We start from the raw sequence: 22,051 nt of genomic DNA, 5'->3' as shown, positions 1-22,051 counted from the left end.
ACTAAACATTCTTTGTTGAAGTAATAATTTCCAAACTTACTGGAATACCTCCGCAACCACAGTAATTAGTAGAACCACAGAATCCATGATCCCTGTACTCGTGCATGTAAAATAAGACAAACTTTATCCAATGCAATAAAAGCTACTTAAAAAAATAAACAACTATTTTGCACCACTTTTCAAAAGGTAAAGGATAGGAACATCCACTGACAGAACAATTTTCACTAAATTAGTTGTATTTCTGAGTTGATTTTGCAGGGAAGTACATCTTTAAAATATGCATCTGGAAAACAGACATTTGTTACTCTATTAGATATTAAAACACAATGGCCTGATACAGATACTGGGTTTATAGCTCATTACAATCTTGTCACCCACCTGCTGATCTGTGTCACGTGCATAGCAAAATAACCCTCTCCTCCAAAAAAATTAACAACTCTTTTTCATCTTGATTCAACTAAATTGTCAGTCCAAATGGAATAAATTAATGTGGCGTATTGAGAGAAATATCCACAATTTAAGATCTTTAAAAATCTATATTTAGCTTCAAGTTTCACACTTTAACTGAACTTCTTGTATGATTTTTTATTTCTCCAGTGGCTTGTTTCTCTTTTCCAACTATGCCTGCGGGACTAAGAATGTACTACATTTCACTGTTACACTTGCTTTTCTTTCTTCCCAGGATATTAGTTACAACATTCCTACTATTAAGTTGTGTTCTTCAAGTTTTTCATTTCAATTTCTGATTGTTAGCAACGAAGGTGAAATCTAGTGTTTGAAGCAGGTTATTCTGTATCATCCTCCTGAAAGGCTCTTGCAAAACTTTTCCATCACTGTTAGTAGTTGCTGTCTCATTTAAGATACCAGAACATGCCACATAACCTTCTTCTATGTAATGCCTTTGTACTTGTTTAAGTAAAATGGTCAAGAAAATCAAATTAAAGCCATCTGCCATTCTGCTACTGATCCAAAGATGCTGTTCTCAGCTGTCTCTCCTCCTCTCACTGCATGTGACGTACTATTGCTTGGAAGGCACCCAGGCAACACCCTGTTGTGATGCTTGCAGGGAGAAAGAGACATCTGCAAGACAGACTGGAAACAGTAGGTCTGTGGATTTTAGCGAGGTGAATGAGAAGGGATGCACTAGAAAAGACTGGCATAAGGAATGCAAACCATGCAGTTTTGTTTATTTTGATGTACAATTCAAAGACAGAGGGAAAGCAGTAGAATTAAACATCAGTAAATTTAAAACTGATATGAGGGAAAGGATATTTCAGCCAAAGTCCAATTCAGCTACCTTTTATCTGTATCTATTTTGCACAGCTAAAAAGAGTGAAAACCAGTAACAGAATACTACATTTTCTTCATGCTAGAACATATATACCCCAGTAGTTGCTATCTTGAGTGAAAATGTATCAGACTTTAAAGCTTACTAAGACAGTTATTAACAGAATCGTTCAATCTTTAAAATACTAATGTATACATATTTAAAAATATATATTGCACAGTTTAAAGTTACTATGAAAGGAGAAGTCTAAATCTAATATAACCTTTGAAGTCACTTGTTTCTGGACATAAAATGTTCAGAATAATGAATAGTCAGGATAATAATCAGTCAAAATAATAGTTTGCATGCACTGATGTGCATATAAGTGGGAATACTGTGAGGAAACAGATTAGGCCGCATTCACTTTAAATGTATTTTAAAAGATTGAAAATTGTGATTTTAAACAATGGTAAAAAAATCACTTGCTCTTTAGTGTAATTGAGATAAAACTAGGCTGCCATAAACTTTAAGAGGCCATCCAGTCCATTCTCCTACCCCAGGCAGGGTTACATATAAGCAAACTTCAGTCTCATAACTCACCTGGCAAATGTTTATCTAAATTGTTCTTTAAATATCTAGTGAAAGACTCCACAGCTTCCTGAAGCAAGCTAATCCACCACTTCACTATCTTACCATTAAAAAGCTTTTTTTGCTGATGCCCAACCTTATTCTGTTGAAGCAATTCAAACACATCATGTCTTGTCCTGTTCATAGTGGCTATTATCATGTCTCTCCACATTCTTCCCTCCCCTAGACTAAACAAACCCAACTCTTTCGGTCTTTTCTCACAAGTTGTGTTTTCTGAACCTCTATTAGTTCTTGTTGTTCATTCACCTCTGGATTCTTGCCAGTTGGTACAGACATTTCTCGAACTGTTATCCGCCCTTAGCTGGACACAGTATCCCAGATGAGGCTTTATTCATATGGTGAAGAGGTATTACTCTCCATACCTTATACAGCATCCCCCTATTTATATAGCCTGTATGAGGATTCCTTTTTAGCAGCAGGATAAATCTGCTGACTCACATGCAAATTGCCTTTTGCAGATCTGCCACCTACTCAATTGTTCCCCACCTTGTATTTGTCCCCATGACTGTTTCTAGCAAAGTACAGCACTTGTCTTTCCTCATATTTTTCTTCACACCAGGGAATTTCTTTGAATTCTTTTATTAAAAAAAGGAGCACTTTCTGAGTTCAAAAGATGAGATGCTTCAATCCAGAAGAGGAATTGTACGTAGGTTTATAATGATAGAAACACAGGGGAAAAAAATGTTGCCGTATATAAGATTAGATGCAGTTTCACTACTCCACAATTATGACTAATACAGTCTCTAATCTCTTATTATAAATGATGACAGTAAAATGACCTCTGGTACAAATTACTCCATTCTGGCCACCTATGAAAAGGAATCAATAACTTCTTATTTATCATTCATAAATAAAAAGAAAAAAGTATGATCATCAAGCAAATGAATGAGTAGATGGACTTCAGAGAAAGGTGAATGGGTGAGTGGGATTTCCCGTGTTGTCTCCAAAATTCAGAGAAAGAACACAGTTTTCTTCAATTTCTGTTAAGTTTTTAGAGTAGAAGATTTCATTCTCTTCAAATGAAAGCATGTGAAAAAGTCTGTATCTACAAAGAAATACTTCAGTCACAAGCCATCTTCTTTCCTAGGAACATGAATTGTTCCATGATCAGCAGAGTGCCTGAAATCTGATGCCCTGGAGCTCCAGGTTTTGTGGTTGAACTCTCCTCTGAATAACAAATTCTGGCCAAAATTTGTTTCCTGACTAGAGCACTAACATTGGCTTGCCGCTCTGTTGCCACTCTGGTTTCTGGTATTACATTTAAGATTCTGTCCAATTTTTCTCTCACTAAAAAATGGTTTGGACCTTCTGTCCCAACTACCAATTTATTGAAATTTGCTTTCTAGTGTCTCTGAAAACTGAAGCAATCTGTCAGGTCTAGCTGAAATTGAAAAAGGTTATCAAGGTTATGAATAAAGAGGACAGTAACAGACATCAAGCCTAGTTGTTAACATGAGTCATATTTCCATAGGAAATCAAGCTAAAGCCTGCTGCTGTCTGTGCACTACCACATGCCTTCCTACAAAATCCAAACTGCTTTGTTCAGGCTTCCTAGAAATAAATGGGACCAAAAAGATGGTCTTGCTATAAAAGAAACTTTTGGAGGATCTGGGTGTGAAATGAAACCGAGAAAAAGGTTCCTGTTGGCCAGAGAGAGTTTGGGTAAAAGTTGTACGAGCACTGGGGCAATGGGTAAAATGAAAACTGAAATTTCATGCTTAATTGCAGCTGGCATCAGTGAAATCCCCCCTCCTAATTCACTCTGCAGCAACAGCAAAGACATTATAGTGACATTACCATTTAAATACCAGTAATAATAATGCATAAGGACAGACACATTAGAATTTGAGCTGGGCAGAGCTTTTAGGTTTTACATTTTAAATAATTTATACATTTCTGTTACTTTCCTCTCTTCATTTAGAGGCATTGGGAATTCTCAGGTGTCAAAAGCAAACTGTGGAAAAACTGTGGAAAACACAATGAAAACTTATGAGATCTCAGCCTAGATGTTTTCTATGGTCACGTAGCTGAAAAGTGAAGCAATAGCCTGCTTGTCAACGTTCAGTTCTGGTGTGTTTTCTTTTTCAGAAAGTAAACAAAATCCTGTCCTCCTTTCCTTCCAAACCAAAGTACTGACAGGGTCATAATTACATGTATTTCCACTTAAACATTTATTTCTGAGGAAAAAGATTTGTATAAACACACACAGAGAGAAAATAAACTAGCAAAAGTATCTCTGATCTGTTTTGAACTTGATCATTAAATTGATAATTTTTCCTACCTTCTTGCTTTTCCAAGGTCCCTTCTGTCTTTCCTTCGGAAATTCCTTGCATTGTTTCAACAGCAGTTCCTAGTTCATTAATTCAGACTTAGGCATCCAGTTCTTTTAAACGGGGTTCCCTCAATCATTTTCTAGTCATGCAAGTAACCTTCTTCTCAAATAGTATTTTTTTTCTCTCAAAAGCAAACCCACCAGTATTATATTTCCCTATCAGAGAACAAATATATGAATTACAAATTCTTCCTTCTTCCCCCCCTCAACAGCCCATTGATTTCATGCACACTTTCCCAGAAAATCCAGCAGCTTCACATTCTCCCTGCCCCCAAATCCATCAGGTTTCCCATTCCCACAGTCTACTCCAGCCCCTCTGAACACACTATGCTTCCTATTCCCAAGGACTCAATAAACAGCCCAGAAGCGAGGTGCCTTCTCTGGCAGCTCTTCCGTACAACAGCACCAACGGGACAGTGGCAGCAGATGGGCTGCCTCGCAATCCTGCTAACAGCACAATGTGTCAGACCAGCTTCCCGTGGGGCTCTGCTTTGTGGCTGGTTGGCAGGCTGGGAAGTGGGAGAATCTGACCTCCCTCGCTTCTGTACACTAGGCAGGAAACAAAAGCCTTCCCCTCCCGCGCTGCATTTCGGAGAGAGACAGGCTTAAGACCTTCACATTGTGCAGACAACATAGACTGCCCCATCCTCCTTTACGGAGCTGGAGAAGGTAAACGTTTCCCACTGCTGCATCACCTGCCTTCCCATGGCACGTCAGAAAGGTGTTTACTGCTGTACCCACCCGCCTCTCCTGCTTTCACACCAGAGAAAAAGGACAGATCGCTGTTCCCTTGCCTCAGCGATGAGCATAGTGTGTGTGTGTGCATGCGGGTGTGTTAAAGCTCCTCAAACCTTTTGGAAATACTCTGAACGTAATAGTAATTTCTATCATGATACTTTGACTGCAATTAATTAGTGAATTTCCAAGTATTCTATTTCTTCACATTTTTCGCTTGTTCGATTGATTAGGTTCAGCCCTTTAAACATTTACAAATGTTTTTACGTTACTAATGTTATTATATGGAAATCAGTCCAGGGAAGTTCACGCAAGTCAAAGAGAAAAGGTGTTAGGAAACTTGACTGCAAAAATCCAAGGTTATTGTAATGAAGAAGAAGCTCTTTCCTTTACCTACATGGCAGAAACAAAATTAAGATCATAATTTGCAAAGTTACCTTGGGAAAAAACTCCCAAATGCTCTCCTTCAATACTCTTTTAAGGTAATTAAATCACCTAAACATGGCAAATGGAATGCCATAATAAACTCAAAGTGGTTTATTCTGTTAATAAATGTAACTTAATTATAATTTTAATCACAATAACATTAAATACCTGCAACATGAAAAATCATTTTACTTACAGTCATATCCTAAAATAAAAATAACTGATTTATCACAATAATTGATGTATTACAAATAGCAATTTGTTTTTTTCTTTCTCTGCTGTGGAAACACACTCCAGTTCTGAGAAACTGACAGACCATAAAATAGTTACAAGCTAATCCTTGTGGACTGAAAACTCTCAAGATTTCTTGTTCCCCTCCCCCTTGTCAAGAATTAAAGACTTCCTCTTTCACACGGCAAATCTCCTTTTCCCACATATTTGCTGTCAGAGCCGTTTCACTTGGCCTTTTACCTTACAAATCCAAATTCTTTCAGTTCGGGTTTGGTTTTTTTTTTTGACTGAAATCATATGTACAGGCAATAGGGGTAGTAAGTGTGCACATCTCCGCCTCCTGTCCTCTTCTTTCAAGGCACCCAGCTCTCCAATGTTCGGAGGTAGCTGGTTCCTTTCCTTGCATCCAGTACCACACAGAAGACAACTGACAGCCTTATATTTGTAAGTTCATATGTAACTTGCATATGTATAGGAAAAATGCTGTGATTCCTGTTCAGATTGCTCATCCATGTCACATCTTCCTCCATGGACCATTCACCTCTATTGCTTCTTGCTGTTAACCCAAGGGAGAACAAGCAGCAAAGAGATGAGTTGCGGAGGCAGCACAGATGTGAAAAAATGTGGGGTGGGGTGTGTTTTGCCCTGATGAAGGAAGCACAGGAAAACCAGCATTATCTCTAGTTTTACATTACTTCATAGCTGCTAGAAACTGCCTTGGTTCCTCAGTTGACATCTCCTTGCATCAGCGAGGCTTCAAACTGTAACTGTCCGCCTTCCACGTGAAATCCATCTGCAAACACTAGTGTTTCTGCATGAACGTAGCTCAGCAGTTTATTTATAATGGTTCCCATCCTCTTCCCTTGGAAAATACGCTCGTGTGTTACCGCTACCACTGCACATTCACAATTCTCCAACTGCAACCTTTAAGAATCTGATTACGTACAGATCTATGTAGCTGCATTATATGTGGATTCAATACTCCCCTATAAAGTTGATCACAGTGTTCATGATGGATTTGCAAAAGTTTCTGTCAAATTAATGGTACCCTGACTTTTATAGTGTGAATTGTACAGTAATTATTTGTTCCATTACCCACCTCTGTTACCTTTGGTGGGATGAAGCTGGATAGAAGTTGAAAGCTTGCTCCTTCTGCAGCTAGCCTAAAGAGAGGGAGAAAAGTCCTTCCAAAGCAGCTTTCTGAATGGGAGTCATGAGAAGTGTTAAAAGGCGTGTCACAGGTGTCACCTCAGGTAGGAGATGTTACCCTACCTGATTTTAAATGCCAGTCCTAATGTGGAACCAGCCTTGCCTTGAGGCTTTTTTCTGGGCTGCTACTTACCTCTTCAGTAGCACCTTTGAAGAGGATTGACCTGATGTTGAGACTGCACTTCTTTCAGAATGGGTCATCATGTCCAAGGTAACAATGGATTTTGCTGTAAGAAATTGTCTCGTGTCCCACTTTCTGCTTGAAGACCCTCACGACCAGCAGCTTTAGAGCACCTCAAACCTCCTTCTGGCAGCTCTGCCACACCAGGGCTGCTCTGTGGATGTGTCCTGCTACGTGCAAAACATGCTCTATGAACTGTGAGTGAACTCACTCGCTGTAACGTAAAGATGTTGGCAGGGAAAAATCTTCAGTTGCTCTTTCTAAAGCACTATGGCTGTGCCAGAGCAGAAGCCTTAGGATGGACCACACAGTTTAATCTGTCTTTGAAATGTTTGGGTTTAGCCCAGTTGTTTCTTATTAGAAAGCACTTTCATTTCTTCTTGTCATTCATCAGCACTTTTGTTTGAACACTGTTTAATAGTACACTATGACCATCAATTTAAGACATCGGCCTTTTTGCTATCAAAAAAAAAAAATCTTTCTTTTTTGAAATAAACAGTATGATGTCTGAATCCTGAGGATACATTTTTAAAAGGACCGTTTTGTTTTTATATTTTTATGTGCCAAAAATGCTTGAAACCCTGATTTACAACATACATATTTATGCATCTGTGTAAGTAAACAGACTCAAACACTAACCTACAGACGTCTACACTGAGTGTTTAATGAGAAGCGTACTCCCCAGCACAGTCCTGGCTCAGGCCAGCTATCCCTGGTGTGGTTCAGGGAAGGTCAGAGCCCAAAACTTGCATCCAGCAGGCAGTTTGGATGCAGCCAGCCTGTGTCAGGGAGGAGGGAAGTTCAGGCACATGGACACAGAGCCATGGCACGTGGCCTGTCAGCCCAGTCTGGGGCACCAGTCTGAGGCTGTTTTGTTTAGTAGTACAGAAATCTACATGCCCTGCACCATGTTTTTGATTTGTCTTGCAAATAATATCATATTGAAATAGGTGGCTTTGACTAAAGTACCAATTAAAAAAACCCATAAGTTTTTCCTGTTTTCCTACTCTGTTCTTCTGGCAAATTGTACAACAGATAGGAGCAAGAACGTATGAAAATATCATTTTTCCATTTGGGGGTGAAGAGCTAGCAAGGAAAACCGTTACTAGCATTAAAAACAGAAAAGTTTTTTTCTTTTAATACTAGTATTAAAAATCAAAAATGATCAAATAAAAGTAATCTAGTTATTCAATTATTTTTTCAAATTGAAAAATAATCCCTTAACAACAGGCTGTTGTATGCAAATTATAATGCAGGACAGATGCTAATTATTGATGATTTTTTCCCCATTACTTTTTTGACTTTAGTTATTCCAATATTGAATGGAACCCAAGACCATGCAGTTAATGTTCAATTGATTAAATTTTGCCTCTGTTCACTTTTACAGATACTTTTTTTGCAAGAGGCTTTAGCAACATCATCAATCCACCACATTTTCGGAGAATGTGGGCTAAGTTCTGCACTGATTTACACACTGCAGAGCATGGGGTCCATTGGCATCAGCCAGGTTACACAAGATCTCACGGAGAAAGATTTAGAACCAGTATATTCTTACTGCATGCTATCTGTTAGACTTCTTAATGTCCAGAGAAAGAGAATATTCTTTCCTCTAGAACAGTTTTATCTAACTAGATAAGTAAGTTTTACCTTCAGATTTTCTATAATGCATTTTCTTTCTTGTGTACAATATAAGAGCATTAGAGAATCAATGGTAGTATTAAGCAATATTTCTGGTGTGGGTTTTTTTGTTTGGTTAGGTTTTGGGTTGGTTTTGTTTTTTTTTTTGAAAAAGCACTTAAGACAAAACCTTCTGAATACAAGGCATGACCATATGCTCAGCATTTTCTGCAGGAAAGTACTTTGGAGAAATAATACCCCTGAGTCAAATTGCATGGGTGGCAGGAAAGTCCTTTGGAAATGTGGTAATGACAATTTGTGAGGGCCAGGCTTTCTTTGTTCTCCAGCTTTGTCCCTTGGTCTAATAAAAACATTATCTGTCCCTGCAAGGTTTTCTGCAATTAAAATACTGAGATCACTATAAAAGCAAAGCTGATATACACTGCACACTTTAAGTAAAGACTGCCATTGGCGAATCAATATGATGGCTGAGATAAGAACAATTTAGACTTAACTGAAACTATCCAGTGTCTAAATTTTTGAACCACTAATGGCTTTGAAATAAAAAAGCCAGCTAGTCCTACAAATACATCAGGCAGTGGTCAGTATTTCTACTCCTGGTTTTGATAGGAAACAAATCTAGCAGTGTTCCTGGAGATGCACAAGGCAGCTTTATCATCAGGAGAAACAGGGTATTAAGGTGATAATGAACTACCCATAAACACATGAAGAATGCATTAAGGACTGAGACAACTTTTGATATTCCTGTGCTCATACCTACTTGTACGTGCTTTTATGGCTTTACTTGAAGGTTTCCTATGATACCAACTTATACATTGCAATGTGTGATGAGTTTAAGTTTTCAGGCTTCATCTGGAAAAGAGTTAAGTTTAGGATGTCAGATAAAGTTCTCTACCAACACTGAAATTTTGAACTCCTCTGAGGATATTTTGTGTGTCACCAAAACCTGTATCAGCCTAAATCAGTGTATCAATGTTTACATGTAGGTATACCTTAGGACCTCTTGTTATCACTAGAAACAAGAAAAATCTTTCAGATTTTCAGCCCCTGCCACACGCTAGGGAATATAAGTGTTTCCTAGATTGAAGTGTTACTTACCTTACTCAGTTTAGCTAACACTCCAGGTAAAAAATACTTTCATTTATCAATTAGCTATGATGTTTATTGCCTAAAAAACCCAACAAAACAAACAAAAACCCACCCAAACACCAACCAAAACAAAAAACAGTATTAGAACAACACCAGTAATTCAGGGCTTTTTACTAGGCAGGTAGGGCTTGATGAAATAAGTTTAAATTTCAGTAGTCATCCTTCTGGGATAAGTGTTTGGGTATCCTTCAGATGCTGCTTCTGATTTAGGTTTGGAGACTTCCCCTTTTTTAAAGAAAAACAGAGCAAGCCTAAGTCTGTTCTTAACCCTGTGCTAGATCTCCTTTTCCTCACAGACACACACTGAAGTATATGAACACAGCATTATATGCACTCCTGTGAGTTCTGAGATCGGGTTTTATACCTGCATTCACTGTGGCTCTCTTCTCAGTTTGTCTCAGTGCTTCATACGTAAATCAAAGGCTCATCTTTACGTACAATGACTGCTACCTTCTGCTGACTGGTCCCATAGAGGAACAGAGCACTGACTCTACCACCATTCCCTCCCTTCTTTTCCAATAAAAATCCATAGAGGAATAAAGCAAATAGTGCATGCACTCCTAAAACGTATCCCTTTCACTTTTATGTGGGCTGCCTGTTTTGCGGGATCTCCTCCCTCACTACAGATCTGCCTGAAAATCAAGAAGCATTAAGCATGGTAAAAACAAACCAGTTGACTCCTGCTGCCTGTCCTCCTCCTCCAACATCTCCCTACCTCCTGCTTCATGCTTGTGGCACAGATCTGCCATTTTTGTTGGGATTATGTTTTCTCAACCATGTATCTCAAGCATCAATTGCACATGCCAGATTCCTAAAGGTGCTTGATCAGATAATGTGGATAACTGGCTAGCTGAAAAGGGTCACATAGACATAGTCCAGCTGGCTGGACAAAAATGCACATCGCTCTCAGCTTACCTGAAGTAAAGCAAAAGTTACAAAATAACAGGAAGACTGCGGTGGGAAAAGAATGTTGCAGGTGGGAACAGATAACTACAGAAGAGAAACTAGGGGCGGACTTGATATTTAGGTAACTAACCCATAATGAGCTTAACTTTTGTAATATGTATGAGCTGATTATAACAAGGCACAAAAGGTGACTGTAAGGGACAATAAACGAAGTCTGCTGATCACTCATATTGAGTGACTGTGTCTTCCCTCCGTCGCAACAAGATAATGTATACCCACTTCATGTATTGCTCTCTAAGTGATATGTATCTTCACTGGTTCAGGTCTCAAAAGTGAGCCAAGAATCCTACAGAAATCCAGACCTTACTCCAATTGCTGTCAAATTAGTAAGGACTTATCTGGATGAGGATCAGGCCACTTTTGCAAACTGGTGCCTAGATTCAGAAGAGTATTATCTAAAGGTATAATTCAGAAAAGATTTTAAACCATGTTTCATTGTACGCGTGTAGGCAGTCTCAAAGAAATCAATGGGTTTATTCATGTACATAAAGTTAAATGCACCCATAAATCTCTCTGAAGCTATGACCCAAGGGTCCAGTCTTGCATTTATCTTCAATATGGATTTTAGTACTAGAGACAATTCCATTGATGACTTAAATATGCTCATACATAGTAGTATGTCATATTCATGGCTGCAGGTATCTGGTTCATCAGGTCCATAGATAACATGTGGAGTGGCCGAAATAATTCTTTTTTTTCAGTCTGCTCACTTTTAGTATTGTAGCACCAACCAGCTTTAAATACTTATTTTTCCTTGCGTTTTAACTCTGAAAAGACAGAAAATATTCCTTAATACTAAGTTAATCCATTTCCTCAGTCTTCATCAGGAGTCCTGATTCCATGGCCCATGGTTCTTAACTTTAGTTTATAATTAGAGTAGTAGGGATAAATTGGTCTCCCCCTTACCCATGTTTGGAATAGATCATATTTGATTCTTTTATTATGGCTGGTTTAATGCTCCCTTTCATGTAGGAATTTCCTTTGCTTTTAGGATATTTAACAAATATGATTTACCCTCATGTAACTGCTTTATTTTTGACCCTTTGGCACTCATTGATGTATATTCAAGCGTCTTCAATTAAATATAACTGGGCTAAACAGAGGGCTGATTTCCTATTTTTACAGCTGTGTCATTATTTCTTCTCCCAAGGACTTCAAGTTGTATTTGCTACTATTCATCACTTCTCATGAAATATATATTAGAAAAATCTTTGTTAAACTTACTATGGACCTCCTGAAGTTTACACTCATCTGGACTAAAATTTTTAAATTCCCACTAAGTTATTAACTACCTATCTTCAAATAATTAATTGGAATATGATCACTCACCTTTGAAGGACTGTTCTTTGAAAATTTTATGTCTTCAACACTCTAATTCTGTAAACAGGAAAAATAATTTTTGCTAATGAGTTTCTTTGTTAATAGTGATTCTCCACTCTGCCATAGAGCTCTACAGACTTCAGTAAAATTACGTTGATATGGAAACGTTGTAAAAGTAGAGGAAAAAAACCACATCAATTTAAATCATATGGTTTGGAACCATGATTCTGGTTTTCCTTCATGAGTTCCACAAAAAAATTACATGTATTAACTGAGAGCAGCAGCATTATATTGGTCCAATACCTGTAAAAGATCAGAATCAATCCTTGCATAATATGACCAGACAGATCAAATCTGGAAGAAATGCAATCTTTCAAATTTACAATTATCCACCAATCACTTTACATTGCTGTGAAAAACAGGTAGCAGCTGTAACCTGAATTTAACCAGTTAATAGACGCCTGTATGAGTTTGGACATACAGTGTCCACAATGCTGTAATGCAATGACATATTCTATTCTCAGTTAGCAAACATTGACTTTGGTAACATTACTCATCACTTTTAGTTAATCCTTCCATCTACCAGCCACGTTCTGGGTTTACTCTAGCAAGGAGGTTGCTAGCTATTCTCTCCTGTGAAGGCTGTGCTTGCGCTGCATATGCTGTATTGCAACAATTTGGGGTTGTTGCACAAGAACGTTGATTTAATGTGTTCTAAAATCAGCCCACAGGCTTGCATTTTCCTGATACCTCCTACTTACATGCAAGTGGGTGACAACTGACCCACAGCAATGGTTTCCTGAGGCACAGACTCCAATATAAAACAAAACTCCCTGGATGGTCTACTGCCTTCCTTGCTGGTTGTTTTGGCTCATCTGGGCTCAGCCAAGCGCCCCTGCCATGCCCACTCTGTTCCAGCTTTCCAGCATTTGTTTCAGCTGCTCCAGAGTCCACGTGTCCTTCAGGAGAAGCCACGATAAAACAGCGTAAGTTTGGATGATAAATGTCGAGAAGAAACAAGCTGGAAACAACACTTACAGCAAGCTTATGTGGTGTGTTCCCAGACAGACCACTGCCACGGTAGCGGGATGGTTTGAGGAGATGTGCTGTGTTCACTGGTTCTGGGCCATAAGCAAAACCCTTAGGATGAACGTGCCACATGGAGAAGTGATCTACTCCCATCCTGGACTCTATGTAGATGCATTGCTAGAGGTTTTCCCTTTAGATTGGAGGCATCTAAACAGATGGACCCTGACCCACTTGTTCTGCAGGGCAGCGAGACCCTCTCTCCCTGTGGAGTCAGTGGACAGGAATGGTCACAGTACCTGGGTTAGGAATGGACAGTGGGCAGGCTGGATGCAGTGCCTACATATCTTCAGTGGCTACGCCAGGATATGGGGTAGTTCATGGCCTCCTCCCATGCAGGCCACCCCTGCTGCCCCCGGGTACAGACACCCTGCCTGATGCGGGACCCAGTGCCCACTTTATACACATTTCAGAGTGGCTTCGCTTCAATGAGCTCTAGCCTGGTCCCATGGGCTGAATTTCTATCTGGTATGCATTAGGTATGCTCCTGGACTTTTCCTTCCAAGCTAATTTTATCCAAATGAAAGGCACTTCATGTGCTCAGAGAAAATCCCATGATACAAACCACAGCATGGTATTAAACTTACTGAGGCCAAGAATCTCTAGTACTATTTACCATAATCTGACTTAAGAGAGGGAAAAGACAGGTCCACCTAGAAATCAGAAAATGCCTGTCTTCCTACTGAATGTTTTAGATGCCTTAATTATTGCTAGTTGTGAAGAACAGTATTCCTTTCTGGTTAAAAAAGAAAAAAAGAAATTGAACAAATTGATCAGCGACCAAAGCCCCAACCCTTTACAAATGCACAATTAAGTCTGCTTAGCAGTTCAAATCGCACAGTACAGCAAAACTCCAGCCCACAAAAGCTAGGAAGCTAAGACTGATGGCACAGCTGCAGTTTTGCTGGTCCCAAACAATCTCCTAAAATGCCCAGATGCATGTAACTCTCCCTCAGACTTGGTATTGACCAGACAGTTGGGCGTATGACCACAAAGGAGGGACCTAGCATGCAGCACCTTCACTGTGCTAAAGCAAAATTGGTGTTTGAAAGTAATGTGGTACACTTTGAGTACATGCTCAAATAAGAGTTACTTACCTGCTCCATTTTAGCACCCTTTCATGCAGGTTTCCATCTTTGCTTCCTCCCAGCTGACAATATTCCTGGTAAAATAACCCCAGGTATCACTACTGAAATGGACACCAATTTAGCATTAAAACACAGTAAACTGAACCTCTTGAAGTACCCATGCACCTGGTGCTTTTCATTCAGTAGCAGTGAGGGGCTGCTAGACGTGATCCCAAATAACCTTCACTCACAATTCAAGCACTGTCAGGGTTTTGCAGCTAATGCTTCCCTTCACCACTGGCCCATTTACACTTAACACAGTGGATGCAACTGGATTATATGTAGGTAGTTTTTAGTAGGAATTGATACCTTCTAGGTTGGAAGAACTGTTACGGTTCAAGGAATAGTTCATGGATATAATATTGCACTCCCTTGTATTCAGAAAGCCTACTTTGAATTAATATAGCTGTTAGGTCCTTAAATTAGTATGAAAGGAAGGAAGGACTGGTGTTTATTTTCTTCTTAGGAGAAAAAAAACTTAGGAGAAAGACTGTGGAAGAGACACTAGGATTTAGAAGAAGACACCACGATTTAGGAGAAGGTACCTTTATGCTTGGTTCTGCTGTGGTGTTTTTGTAGTTTGCATCATTTACCTTCAGGGTCACTACAGCCCATCTTCTGCCTGTTATGTCTGCTGCTGACAAAAAAATATAATTTCCATCCCTAACAGTCAGTTCATAGTTCAAGATTTGTTTCAGAATCTCAGTGAAGTAATAACCTGATGAAACAAAATCTCTGAAAACTGTCAATTAAGAAAGAGTCCAGTGTTTCACTTGGTTAATGTCAAGTGCTTATTTCCCAAAATAGTCAGTAGAATCACATTAAGAACTGAATTCATCTCACATAACTTCAGACGTATAGATGTATAACTTCAGACCTATAGGCACTTAGGGCACACTGGCTGCCAAGACTTGTTCTGCAGCTGATGGAGAGGATATCTAAAGAGGCAGCTTATCCCATTTTCCTGGGATGAATGAATACGTTCCTGGAGGTGCTGCTGCTTTAACTACAAGGGGTGCCTAAATATCTATAATTGACTGGATACCTGTAAGGCACCAGTGTGAAATACTGTACAATGTACAGCAGGGGGACTTTAAAAAACTTATGAAATGAAATATAGCTAGAAAATGAACCCCCCAAATTTTGATGTTAGAAAGGAACAGGAAAATTGAAGGGTTTTGTCTAGATCTGAAATGCCATGGACTTGCTTATTTTTTAAAAAAATAAATGCTGCATGTTGATCAGTCAGGTTGCCAGAAATGGTTTTCACAACATTTTTTGGCTAATTATAGTTATAGCCATGTGTGCTGGCTTGACAAAGATCTCTGTTCCTTTGATGCTCAGCATTTGAAGAGTGCCTAGTCCCAGGAGGGCTATTGTCCAGCAGAGTTTGTAGGGCACTCTGGTCAGCCAGACAACGGTAAATAATTTACAAGCTGTGGACTTACAAATTTTATAAGTTCCATGAGAACAAGGTTTACAACATGCAGAAGCTTGCAGACACTGAAGAAACCACTCCCTATGCTCTGTGCAGACTCTATCTTGTGATTTATTTTTACTGCTAAAATGTTACATACTGAACTTCTTAAGCTCTTAAGGACACATTATTATATCCATATTATTTTCATTTTCTCTTTCTTTCCAAGCGTCTAATAATATTTAGTGTTCCACAGCAGGATGCAAATTTTACTTTTCAATTTGCCAATAAATTTCAGAAAGTGTCTTCCATTTGTCAGAGAAAATTTCTATAGCTTAAAAATACTACTGAAATTTTATGTCATTGCTTCTTTAAGCAAGTTTTGGATGCTGTAATGAGCCAGGGAGGCAGATGACTAGAAATTTCAGAAAAAATCTCACATTATGCAAAGTTTTCTGACTCACTGTCTTACTAGACTGTAGTTGAGGTTTAATCTGGTATGCTTGTTTGTCAGGCCAGCTGTATTACTGTTTTAAACAACTATTTCATAAAACTATCTAACACAAATGTCCTATGAATCATTAACAATGTTGTTTGCAAGATCACTTTCAGCTTCCTCATGTTTTGTTCCAGTAAATTTCCACTTTAATACAAGCCACAACTACATCCTTAAGTGGAAATTCATTACCCTTAAGCTGAGTGGAGATACCTGCAAACAGAGCTTAGCTTGTGCACTTGTTAACTGCTAACGTTTAACAGGTTCTGAAAATGTGTTCAGCCAAACGCAAGACAGAACTGAAGACAGCCCTTTGACTCTTCGTGGTTAACACAAGTGTCAGTAGCAGCATGTCAATTCAGACAGCTAGGGACAGAACCTGGAGTGATGAGTACCTGTGGACTTCATTCAGATACTGATTCTGCAGGTGACAGGATCCTGCCAGAAGCATGGACAATAAACCCCTTACAGATCACTACTTTCGTGGGTACCTTTCTATAGATCCAAAACGTGAGCAACAGTGTGAGTAAACCTCTTTGATAGCATAGAGGAGGAAAACTGGGATAGGGGCACAACAGGAACAGAGAAGTCTGTGGCTGTGTAGGAACTGACCCATTGAATTACTGGTTCTGAGGTGGCCACAGTCGTGTTTTATAGATGCTTGGACTACCAACCATGATTGATGGCTACGCATGAACTGCACAGAGAGTAAGCTATGACTGTGAGCTTTTCATCTAAAAATTTGATGGCTGAAGTCACAGCCATCACAGATAGCTGCTATTGTGTTTTTGCCTACATTGATTCGTCTATCTTTTGCCTGAATCATACCATCCTTTCATTTTACCCTACCGACTGCATTGTAACAGAACACCCAACTTCGACAAGCCCAGTAAAGGCTGAGTGCTCCCATTCTTAACCCTGAAGAAAGATCCTGAACACTGAAAAGAAGAGATGGTGAGAAGAGAAATTGGATATGGCAAGTAAAGGAAATTGTGTTGAGGCCACAGCAATTCTATATTTTTGAAATGTTCACATGTCTTAACAGAGAACAAAGGACATAACATAATGGCAGATAGCTTAAAGCGATGATCAAACTTTGCAATAGGCAAATTTTTCAGGCATTTCTGCAATTTCAATAAAACATGAAATGCAAGCAAATCTGTAATTGGTTAAAAATACTTTCTCCCATTTATTTTTCTGAACTTGAAAAATCAGACAAAATTTAGACAATTTGAAAGTGTTACCAGCTTTCACCAGTACTGTTATTGATGTCCTTATTATTTGTATTACAGCACTAGATAGGAGTTCAAATTATGGGCCAGACCACACTGTGCAAAAACAGCCCTACCCTAGCCCTATTGTTTCTGTGGAACACCAGAGAAAACATCAGTCAAGAAAAACAGGGTGCCACAGGGAAGCAATGCAGCGATGCTGGTTAGGGTAGCAAACAGGTCAGCACGTTAACCACTAACTTCCCTGTAAGCATCACAGCAAAGGAGAGGCTAAAAGGGGGATGTGAAGAAAAGTGGCAGTGTTTTGCTAGAGGTAACTCCACCAAAAGGGAGGAAAGTTTGACAGAAGGGTTATGGATGACTGTCAGCCAAATTTGATTAGTGATTTGTGGAGGCTGGCATAAAGGAGAGATGGAAGAGGAAGCACCTACAAGAAAAGAAGAAAAGAGATTCTGAATGGGAGTAGAGCAAAAAAGGCACTGAAAAAAATTAAATCAGCACCTTACTTAGAAAAACGGGAGATGAAAACAAAGAAACAACATTCTGAAAGCATCTTTTGGGGATTGAGGAGCTCCAGAAAAAGAGCAAAGCCAAGCTCTCCTACAACTCATTCCCCCCCAACACCCAAGTAACTTAGTGCTATGAGACACGGGGTAAATAAATGACCCAACAGAGTATGTGCACTTGGTGGTTAGTGCGATAAAAAGGGCTGTTTTGCCTTAACCAAATGCATTTATGGAGGGGAACATTTGTTACTTCTGAGAGAAGTTCTGGGAAGGGTATCTGACAGCAACCATTTCTTTAAGTTGGATAGCACCTTCCAGGTGTTCGTAGCAGAACCAGACAGGTTGTGAGATGTTTTTTCATAACATCAAGGGGCAGAAAGGAGCACAGGCAATGTAACACTACTGAGCTCAGTTTGTCACGTGGGCTAACAGAGGGATAAGCTGCGTCAGGAGGCTTTACACGCGAGCACATCCACAGCTGCAGATAGCTGAGACCTTCCACTGCTCCAGCGACCACACTGCCAAGCCTGAGGAAAATGTGACGTTCTGACTGGTCTTAGTGTCAGGATCCTGGATGGTGGCTTCACCCTGACATGTGGTTCCACTTTCACCATCACCATTGCTTCTACTCAATGTCAGACACCTAGGTAACGATGTTCCCCCTGCCCCCACTCCCAGTTGCTATTACCCAATATATTTTACTAGTCTAACTGGTTTCAAAGAGCCATTAAAGAAACCCCCACACACTTTAACTTGTCTTCTGAGTAGAGCCTTCCTTCTAAGCTGTGTTAGAAAAGTTGACAGTCCCTCTAATTTTATGAGCCACTGCACAGTTGCAACATCATGAGGAAAGTGACAGGCAACACTCAGAAGAATCCCTCAAACTCAAAGGCCCTGACAATCCCTAGTAACCCAGAAAGAGTAATATGAAAACAAAATTTGCAATATACCAAACCTCAGGGAGAAAAAAGATTAACCCTACATGATGGGATATTGTGTGTGGTACTGCTGATTATCCACAGCCACATTATCTCTTTGCCTGCTCACATTTGACTACTTCACTTTCCAACTGTCCTTAGCTTCGTCTTCTTCTTGCTGCCTTTCCGGAAGCAAGGAAGCTTTCTGAACAGCTTCCTTTACCCACCCTCTTTGGCATGCCATTTCAACTTTACTGTTTCATTAAGGTCCTGAATATGCAGAACTGTTTTTTAAGTCCTGTCATTCAGTAGAATTTAGAGAGGTGTGATGCTTCAGCATGTTGGATTCATTAGGAATGAATAGAAAATGTATCAGAAAGAAGAACCTAAACCGAAGAGCTCTACTTTACTTCAAACAAGATGTTTTGACAGGAACTCAATCCGGTTCTTAAAAACACATTGTTTAATCATTTATGATATTTTGTAAAAGTTCCCCACAGTCACTTTTCGCACTTCAGCTTGAAAAATTTACCGTGATCATCCGAATGTTTCTTAATCATTTTAAAGTTGTATAGTTATGCAAAATTTTGGCTTCTGCATCTTTCTGTGTAGTTATCATTCTTATCTAAGGGTAAACCAGGTAAAATAAGAACTGTTCCACTTTGCATACACAGGACAGATAGAGGAAGATAAAGTTATGGTCACTGAAGCTGTATAGTTTGGGCTTTTTGGCCAAACAATCATACTTATTATTCTTTTTATCAGTTGCATTCCCTCTTTTTTTTTGCATTCACTTGGCAAGTGTCAGAACAGCGATGCTTCTGCTACACTTGGGAATGATATAATTCTGGGTGAGATCCACATTTATTGCATGCACCATTTTTAGGGTCTTGTGCTGTAATTCTTGTTCACTCCAAGGCTCCATTCACTGCAATGGATAGTTTGACTTTGCAAAGAATTTACTTTCAGGTTATAAGTGTTTAATAACCTACAGCAGAGTGATGACAGGCAGTGGATTCTGCAGTTGCCAGTCACTTCCAAGCTTCAGAACAGCTAAACCACAAACCGTCTGTCATAACCATGTATTTGGGAGTGAATGAAGGATAGATGGTTTTTGCAGGTTTTAAATCTTTGGAGCTGAAATTCTAAAAACATCTAATTTAATCAGAAGACAAAATGATTCCCAGTGGAAAAAAAAAAAAATTAGGAAGAAAAGACAACTTCTTCTCTCTGGTCATGATGTCAATTACTCAATCACGAAGCAAATTAATCAATTAAGTTAGAAGAATCTTTGAAATTTCTTGAATCATTGGCAAATTCCATGTGTTCTTCGGAAGAGGGGAGAACAGAAGGGAAAAAAAAAAGTCTCTTTAGTTCCAAACAATGGTTTGAAACTCCGAGGTGTGCAACATTTACTGAAAAAATTAGCTGAAAAACATTATTCTGATGTGTCTCTTGGATGTTCTATAAATTAATATATTTCAGTTAAAAACAATACAGATAACTAACACCCGGATCTGTTTCTTATTCCATGAAAGTATTTTGGTGAATATTTATTACTGAAGCATATATTTGCTGATGTAAATACTTTATAAATACTTCATGAGTGTCCATAAATCAAATCAAGCTAGACATACTTTTTATACTTATTAACAAAAAACCAAAAAACCGGTTATTTTTTCAGTAAATTTGGTAAAAAGAAATGCTACTCCTTCATGCTACTATTTAATAAACAGAAAATTTTAAATCTTTCTTTTGGAAAATCTTTAAAAACCTGTTTCCATATTTCAGAATTTTCTCATGAGGGCCTTAATAATGTTATGTTTCTCTCCAAAGTAATAATAATAAAAAAGACATAAAATTGTAGAAAGAAAATTTTGAATTTAAAATACTTTTAAAAGGCTCTTAACAATTCTACATAGAAAGGTCTGTGTCTGTCAATTTTTAATTTGAGGTGCACTTTTCAGTACTTTTCAGCCAGGGATATTTGTATTCATATAAAACCTGTGTGCCCTGCGTTGAGTTCTACGTAACCTGAAGGATGAGGTGTCAAATTTAGATTTAACATTCAAATGGACCCTGTATAATGGCCTTCTTTTATACTATTTTTTTGTCTAACATTTCTACTCTGAATTTGAATGTAGCATGCCCAGGTTCCCACTTATAATCAAGAAACAATAATAACTGTAGTTTCTGAGATTAAAAGAATTCAGACAAACCTGTAGGATGGGATGGATTCTTTAACTTCTGGTAAGTTCCAGCACTGGTCATTCTCTGTAGGCGAGGATAGGTGTTGGGATAATTTCAGTGGCACTACTTTTAATTTAAAACAGTGGGTAAACAAAGTTTGGTCTCTGTGCAATGACCCACCACAGATGTCATAATGCTTTATCCTGCAATCTGCCTGTTAGGTCAACAGAGTGGTTATTGGCTTCAGTTAAACAAAGAGTCAGAGAGGTCCTTACTGAACTAAAAGCTGTTGAGTGCTGTCCTGGTTTCAGCTGGGGCAGAGTTAATTTTCTTCTTAGTAGCTGGTGCAGTGCTGTGGTTTGGATTTGGTGTGAGAGCAGTGTTGATAGCATACGATGGTTCTGGTTTTTCCCAGGGAATGTTTGTATTGTCAGACTTTTCATTTCTTAGGACCTGCCAGTGAGAGGCTGGACAGGCACAGGAGACTGGGAGGGGACACAGCCACAATGGCTGCCCTGAACTAGCCAAAGGGATATTCCACAGCATAGAGCATCATACTGAGTATGTGAACTGGGAGAAGAAGGAAAGGGGGGACATCTGACATTATGGCGTTTGTCTTCCCAAGTAACTTACACCTGATGGAGCCCTGCTTTCATAGAGATGGCTGAACACCTGCCTGCCTGTGGGAAGTGGTGAACGAATTCCATATTTTGCTTTGCTTGCATGCGTGGCTTTTGTTTTACCCATTACACTATCTTTATCTCAACCCATGAGTTTTTCCCTTCTATTCTTTTGACCCTCTCCCCCATCCCACTGTGGGGGGTGACCCTCTCCCCCATCCCACTGTGGGAGGAGTCAGCGAGCAGCTGCGTGGTGCATAGTCGCTAGCCAGGGTTAAACCATGACAAGTGCTTTTAAGAAAAGCATATGATAGTATTTAATATTACGGAAAACATCATGATAGAAAGAGAGATGAAG

The 22,051-nt window shown here is 39.1% G+C and overlaps 1 long non-coding RNA gene across 3 annotated transcripts; it reads right to left on the bottom strand.

Annotated features, from left to right (window-relative positions):
• Positions 1 to 226: 226 nt before the first annotated feature.
• LOC114011407 (uncharacterized) lies at positions 227 to 21,186 on the bottom strand. 3 transcript variants are annotated; one of them, XR_003553280.2, is made up of 5 exons: positions 21,103 to 21,186; positions 14,286 to 14,350; positions 12,864 to 13,061; positions 12,112 to 12,159; positions 227 to 7,075 (listed from the first exon to the last, which is right to left on the bottom strand). It is a non-coding gene; the product is annotated as an uncharacterized LOC114011407 (long non-coding RNA). The 3 variants fall into 3 exon arrangements; XR_003553279.2 differs by lacking the exon at positions 12,864 to 13,061 and having other exon boundaries at positions 227 to 6,284; positions 6,739 to 7,075; XR_003553278.2 differs by lacking the exon at positions 12,864 to 13,061.
• Positions 21,187 to 22,051: the final 865 nt, after the last annotated feature.

This window comes from Falco peregrinus, chromosome 6 (assembly GCF_023634155.1).
Source record: "Falco peregrinus isolate bFalPer1 chromosome 6, bFalPer1.pri, whole genome shotgun sequence".
In the NCBI taxonomy this organism is placed as follows: Eukaryota; Metazoa; Chordata; class Aves; order Falconiformes; family Falconidae; genus Falco; species Falco peregrinus.
The sequence above is the reverse complement of the archived record's forward strand: the minus strand, read 5'-3'. Positions and strand labels throughout refer to the sequence as shown.